This window comes from Syngnathus typhle, unplaced genomic scaffold (genome assembly GCF_033458585.1).
Source record: "Syngnathus typhle isolate RoL2023-S1 ecotype Sweden unplaced genomic scaffold, RoL_Styp_1.0 HiC_scaffold_33, whole genome shotgun sequence".
In the NCBI taxonomy this organism is placed as follows: Eukaryota; Metazoa; Chordata; class Actinopteri; order Syngnathiformes; family Syngnathidae; genus Syngnathus; species Syngnathus typhle.
Window position 1 is genome coordinate 52,432 of NW_026871939.1, and position 7,363 is coordinate 59,794.

Here is a 7,363-nt window from a genome sequence, read left to right on the forward strand (position 1 = left end):
GTTTTTTACGTTTACCAAAGCAGAAGCCTTTGCGCTTCCCCTTTCCCTTAGCGGTTTCTGCTACACTTGTGGGTAGGCCGAACCCCAAATAAAAAGAGCAAGGATGCAGACAGACTTTAGTGTAGTTTGGGCATTGTAACCTGTCTGTACTGCACTCCTTGCGCAAGCTACGACTCAATATTCTGCCTCACTTGTGGTTTGTCTGCTGATGCTTTTCTCTTAACATTTATACAGTCGGTGAATAAAAACCTGACAAATACCATTCTCCACTCTTGCCCCTCTTTACGTCCATAATTGAATTTCAGTCGATGGACTTTGTCGCTGCACATCTTTTTTTTTTTTAAATTCCAGTAATTCAATCCGCTTCTTGTGTGTATAAAATTTGAAGCGTCTTTTGCATTGCAGCTATGCGGTTTTGTCTGCAAGCTTGTTACCTCTTGACACCTTATCAGTCTCGTGCGTGCCCTGCACACGTGCATATAGCTATTTGTCGTGGCAATTGGACTGCTTCCACAACTAGCTTAGTTGTAGTTTCTTGTAGTTTCTTTTCAATCAGTTTCTCATCGTTTATCACAAGAATCTTAGTAATTTGAACAAAAATCAAAAAGTATGTTTTATTTTACTCAATTGTACGATTTAGAGAATCCATATGTAGTAAAGTATTGTATTACTACATATGATTTCATCTCCATTTAATTTGACACACCTTTCAAAACGCTTCTCAGTGTCCCATTGCACACATGTTTTGCGTGTGTAACTGGTTGTCTCAACCCGTGTTCCACATCCTAATCTTTCCTCCCTCAAGGTGTCAAACCATTCAAGATAAAGATAAAAAACAACAAAATAACCGCCAGTAAATTAATATAATAGTCAATTGTTGTTGTTTCTTAACTTTAACTAACTTAAACACCCTCTTATCCTCAAATGTAAAAACTTGTGTAGTCTTTACACAACCAATTGACTATTTCTTCTAAATTTAGCTTTGAAATGTTGTTATTTAATAATTTTGCTTCATCCAATTCCAGAAAGCAAGTTCTTTCCATCCCTCAAATTTTGTTTCATCAGGGCTAGGCATTAATGCAGTGTGGACCAGTTTCTGCCCACAAAAAAAATCTTGCCTTTCTTTTCTTCTTATTTTTACAAAATTGCTTTTGTTTTGCAGTGCAAATCAGATAGACTACAGTCTAGCAAATTCTTTTGTGCACCTACATTAGCCAATTTTAACACATAACACCGACAGCACACAGACAACACAAAAACTTACAGCAGAGACACAGCTCACAAACAAACAACGCTGCGCAAACGTCATCCTCTATTTTGATGTTTTGGTTATACTTTTGTTTTCTCATCAGTGCCTTTTATCCTTCATGCAAATATTGTCACATCTTCCTCAAGCATCACCCTGCGTCAAATATTCAAAGATTCTCTGAGAAACTCACACTTTCCCTGCTTCGCCCACAGCCACAGCACCCCTCGTGCGAGGGGGGCGCAGCATCAATGTTGATTGGTCACAGGCTGGCCATTTCCTGCAACAATCATGATGCTGGCCCACCGCCCACACGAGCATAGCACAGGCCCAAGCGCATAGCCCCGCCCCGCGACTACGCGCGAGCGCAGGCACGCTTCTCAGTCTCGCCCTCTCAAAGGGCAGGCCAACTTTGCTGTTGCCCCCTTCATCATGTTCACATTCAACATCGTCCACTGTCTTCTACACAACATTTGCTGTCTCTTATTCTCGTCCTATAAAGCCACCGTTCTAGTCACTTTCCAACCAACTTAAACACATCATCGTCTACTTCTCAATTTCCCTATTATTCCTCAACAGCCTCCTGAACAGTCTCCATTACTGATTTCTTCCATAGGACACACATCTCACTCGCACTCATACACACCCATTCATGAGGATCCTCTGCGCACATACACACACACCAGCACAAAAGGATGACGCACAGCATATAGAACACACATCGATCCCACTAACGCACCTTTTTGTTCGTGTTACTTTTCTGATTTATTCTCTATTTCACTTTTAAAAGCTATTTGTAATTATTTTCTATTTATTTAGCAAATTTTAACTTCGATGTTTCTTTATCTTACTTTATCCTTTTAACATTAATATCTCCTTATATTTAAGCTAATTTCTCCTTAATTTTGGCAGCCAGGTTCCCACTTCATTACATGGAAACCTGATCTGATTTGATTTTGGCCTAGTCATAGTGTTTCTGTTAATTTGTGCAGTCACGTGCCATGTGACCGTTTTCTCCGCAATTTCAGCATTTTATTGGAGGTTGCACAACTCCTCTTCCTCGGCCTCTAAAGCCTCCTTTAGACATTGCTCGCCCTCTCTGGCCTTTCTGTCCTCTGCCTGCATTTTGGTAAAAAGTGTCACTATCCTGGTCTACCAGAAAAGTGTGTTTTGAAGCTTTCATTTGTTTTCGTTTTTGTACTGCTTCTAGTTCTCCCTCAAATTTATATTTTTTAACGCATTTATCGAAATCTTTTTTTAATCGGTTGGGATCCTGGCTTTCAATTATTTTCCAGTCTTTGCATTTTAGTTCATGTCGTGGTAGGGACTTTCGCTTACTATTTAAGAGGAGCGCTCAAATGAGATCACTCTCAGTCAAACCGTTCACAAGCATACCACGCGCGTTTTTTAATAACAGAGGAGTCCGCCCCTCCTGCTGCGGAATTTAACTAACATAAAACGTTAGGGGGCTCCACATCCGCCCCTGCGGAATTTAACTGTTTCTAATTGTACTTGATAGGGTCTAAAATTCTCAAGTTTTTTTTTTTTTTTTAATAACAGAGGAGTCCGCCCCTCCTGCTGCGGAATTTAACTAGCTTGAAAGCTAGGGGGCTCCACATCCGCCCCTGCGGAATTTAACTGTTTCTATTTAGTAGAATTAATATTCCTACTCACGGTCTGCTGATTCTCTTCGTCGGAAGATCTCGTCAACCCTCCCGGTGTCCAGCCGGACCGATCGAGACAGTCCCGTCAGAGGGCTTTTGTTTACCTCGGCCAAGGATTGTCACCTGCGTCGAAGAGCCCGCTGGAACCGTTCAGGGCGTGTTGAGATCCCGGACGAGCCCCCAATTTCTGTCAGGTTTATTTCGCTGACTGAATAAGTGAACAGAAGAGCAACAGCAAACAAACCACAAGTGAGACAGAAATATTAAGTCTTTTCTCGCGAGGAGTGCAGTACAGATAGCTTGAGACAATCTCTACACACTGAATATCTGTAGGCACCCCTGCTCTTTTTATTTGAATTTGCCCTACCCACAGTGTGAGACATAACCACTAAAGGGGGGAGGAAAGCATGTGGGCTTTGTCTCGTAAGCAAAAATCACTAGGTGTTTACATACTGATAAGAACATCTGGGAAGAGGAGTTTGAGTGGACTGGATACAGGAGAAAAAACCTTTGACCTCTAGTTAAAACATAGCAAGGGAAGTTTTACGACATTGTGTAGGATGCAACAAGCTAAGTTATTTATTACTCGTTATATACATACATCCCATGGCTGTACACCTTGGGATAGCGTTAAAAAACCACTGCGCTTATCACCCTGCGGGTTTTATATATACAATCCACGCCCCTTTAACGTTCTCATGGCGCTCTCAACTACGTCCGCCTTACAACAACACACACAAACACACGCATACACACACACAAATACACACACACACACAAATACACACACGCAGCAGTGACTCTCCAATACACATCGATACCAAATGATCAGGCGTTGCTTTCCCGCCTTTTCCGGACAGTATAAAACCTTCTTACCTGGAGATGGAGGATGTTTTTACATCTGCTGAAGTGCCATGTGTACTGACCGCCATTAAACAACTCAAGATCTTGCCAATAAAGAACAAACCGTTACCCCACATCTTAGTTTTCCTGACCCAACAACGGACATCATCAACAACACGCAACAGCCGTTGATGGAATCGAACCCGCACTTTCTTAACTGTGAAGCAGACATGCTAACCAGTTCTCCACCGAGCCGCCAAAGAGTATAAATATTACGATATTGAGTTAAATACAAACCAGATTACAGATACAATGGAGCCTCGGTTTTCGACCACAATCCGTTCCAGAAGGCTGTTGGAGAACTGAATCGTTCAAATACCGAATCATGTTTTCCCATTACAAATAATGGAAAAAAAAAATAATAATTTAAAAACCCCACCTTTTTAAAGTATTTTTTCATTTGTACATTTTTGTCCGATCGCGCAACTGCAGTGCCTAGCCTTATTGTGACAGAGCGGTCGCTAAAATTTAGAAAATATTTTTAAAGTCCTGATGTACTTTCCAAAATTTAAGTGGACCTCAGTGCGCAGGGAGCTTAATTTGGTCCGAGCGCTCACTGTTGCATTGCTTTAGGAGCGTCTTTGTGTTTTACTGGCTTTACTGATCCCACTTGCTTCCTTTAGAGGCATGATTAGAGTTGTTGCAATCCTCAGAGTAACGAGAATGTAATAACGAACAGAGTCAGTTGGCATGCGGGTCCTCTCATGAGGTTCGACAATCAAATTTCGTTCGACATCGGGAGCAAAAAATTCTCGAATTTATTCGTTCAAATATTGATTTGTTCGAGAACCGGGACGTTCGAAAGCCGAGGCTCCACTGTAAAACAATGTAACATTAACTTTCGACGAGGATGGGATTTGAACCCATGCGTGCAGAGCACAATGGATTAGCAATCCATCGCCTTAACCTCTCGGCCACCTCGTCTTGCTTATAGAGTGTTGACAACATGTTGTGCCGAGATACTTTGTGTGAAAATCCGACGAGTATGTGATATGAAATGCTGAGTGGAGAGCACAATGGAGTAGCAACCCATCGCCTAAATATCTCAGCGATCGCATCTCATGCATGAGTTGCATGGGCGACATGATATGGCATGTACGGGGTAGTATAAGCTACAAGGTAAAATAATATGATACTTTAGATGTGAAATGAAGAAGAGCTAAGCCACAAAAGAAGTGACACTGTCAGCAAAGAATTTTTTTTTTTCAATGTTGTCTCACCCCAAATCTTTGGGATCATCGGTTCTGCGCAGTTGGATAGTTCCACTAACATTTTAACATCAACATTCTTTCATGGTCTGCCTGGGTATCTCGGCTGATGATCCTAAAGAAAAGAACCTAAATTTCTTGTATGCTATGGCATGACTGTATAGCCTCCGGCCGTCATGACTACATTTTACCGTGGCACCATTGAGAGCGTCCTCTCCAGCTGTATTGCTGTTTGGGGTGGCGGCTGCACTGACTACAACGCTGATCACTCCTAGAATAAACAACCCTATCATCCCAGTTTGTTCCGTCCCTGGATCAAACCTGATACCCAAATTATCCACATTCACTTTAGATATATTCATCCCATTCTTTAACATCTACAGCGGTTGTTGACAAAGTACACATATAAACATCATACTTTCATGGCAGTCCAGATCTGACACAGCAGATCATCCTGCAAAGGTCAAATTGATCTTTTAAATCGCTACAATGCAGCATAATTGTGTGAAGGCGAAGGCCTTCACACATATGTTATTCTACACCATTCTCTATTATTGTGTGAAGGCGAAGGCCTTCACACATATGTTATTCTACTCCATTTACTTTATTGTGTGAAGGCGAAGGCCTTCACACATATGTTATTCTACTCCATTTACTTTATTATTATTATTATTATTATTATTCTTCTATTTTATTCTCCTCACTTTTTTGTCCCGTTTCATCTTTCACATAATTCATCCGATTCACTCCATTCCACTTTTCACGTATTCCAAATATTCAGGAAAGGGTGGCTTGTATTTTTCTCATTCCGAAAATTTTCCGATTCCGCAAAATTCCCAAAATTCCGACAAATTTTTCCCCATCCATTCTTAATGGTACATTCGACATTTCACAAAATTTCGTTTTTCTACTCTAATTTCTACATTTTTCAACCGATTCAACCCATTCCACATTTATTCCCCTCATTCACCTTATGCTTACCACATTCACTCCCATTCACCCCCACTTCCACTATGCTTACCACATTCACTCCCATTCACCCCCACTTCCACTACGCTTACACATTCAACCCTTGACCCCCAATTCCAGTGTGGCGGCCATCTTGGATTGACCCTCAAGTGCCCCCAATGAACCCAAAATGAACCGGAAGTGCCCCAAATCAAACCGAAAGTGACCCCAAATAGACCGGAAGTGACCTCAGGTAAACCGGAAGTGACCCCAAATCAAACCGGAAGTGACCCCAAATGTACCGGAAGTGACCTTTTTAGACCGGAAATGACCCCTAATAAACCGGAAGTGACCTCAGACGAACCGAAGTGACCTCAGACGAACCGGAAGTGACCCGAATTAAACCGGAAGTGACCCCAAATAGACCGGAAGTGACCCAAATAGACCGGAAGTGACCTCAGGTAAACCGGAAGTGACCCCAAATCAAACCGGAAATGACCCCAAATGTACCGGAAGTGACATTTTTAGACCGGAAATGACCCCTTATAAACCAGAAGTGACCTCAGACGAACCGGAAGTGACCCGAATTAAACCGGAAGTGACCCAAATAAACCGGAAGTGACCCCAAATAGACCGGAAGTGGCCCCAAATAGACCGGAAGTGACCTCTGGTAAACCGGAAGTGACCCCTAATCAAACCGGAAGTGACCCCAAATGAACCGGAAGTGACCTTTTTAGACCGGAAATGACCCCAAATAAACCGGAAGTGACCTCAGCTAAACCGGAAGTGACCTGTTTTAAACCGGAAGTGACCCAAATAAACCGGAAGTGACCCAAACTAGACCGGAAATGACCCGAATCAAGCCGGAAGTGACCTTATTTCAACACTAAGTGCCCCAAATAGCTACATTTGCGCTAACGTCTTCGTTTTTTGTCCGATTTAACCCGTTTCAACATTTTTACCCCAAAAGTGAACCTCCTGAGGCCGTTTTTTTTGGTTTTGTTCCAAATTTAGAAAGATTTTGGCGCAATTGCTTTTTTTTATTTTCCCATTCATTCTCTATGGGGATTCAACATTTGCTCTAACTTGTACATTTTTTAACTGATTCAACCCGTTCCAACTTTCAACTGTTCATCTTTTGCCTACCTATTCCACAACTTCCCACTTACCAACAATTCCAAATTTAAAATTCAACCAAATTCTCCAAAATTTCGTTTTTCTACTCTAACTTCTACATTTTTCTACAGATTCAACCCATTCCAACTTTCAACTGTTCATCTTTTGCCTACCTATTCCACAACTTCCCACTTACCAAATATTCCAAACTTTCAATTTTGAAATTCACCACAAATTCTCCAAATATTCTACATTTCTCAAGTAATTCAACACGTTTC

General features: G+C 41.7%; 1 non-coding gene across 1 annotated transcript; it reads right to left on the reverse strand.

The window, feature by feature from the left end:
* Positions 1 to 4,655: 4,655 nt before the first annotated feature.
* On the reverse strand, positions 4,656 to 4,737 carry trnas-gcu (transfer RNA serine (anticodon GCU)). Its single transcript has one exon. It is a non-coding gene; the product is annotated as a tRNA-Ser (tRNA).
* Positions 4,738 to 7,363: the final 2,626 nt, after the last annotated feature.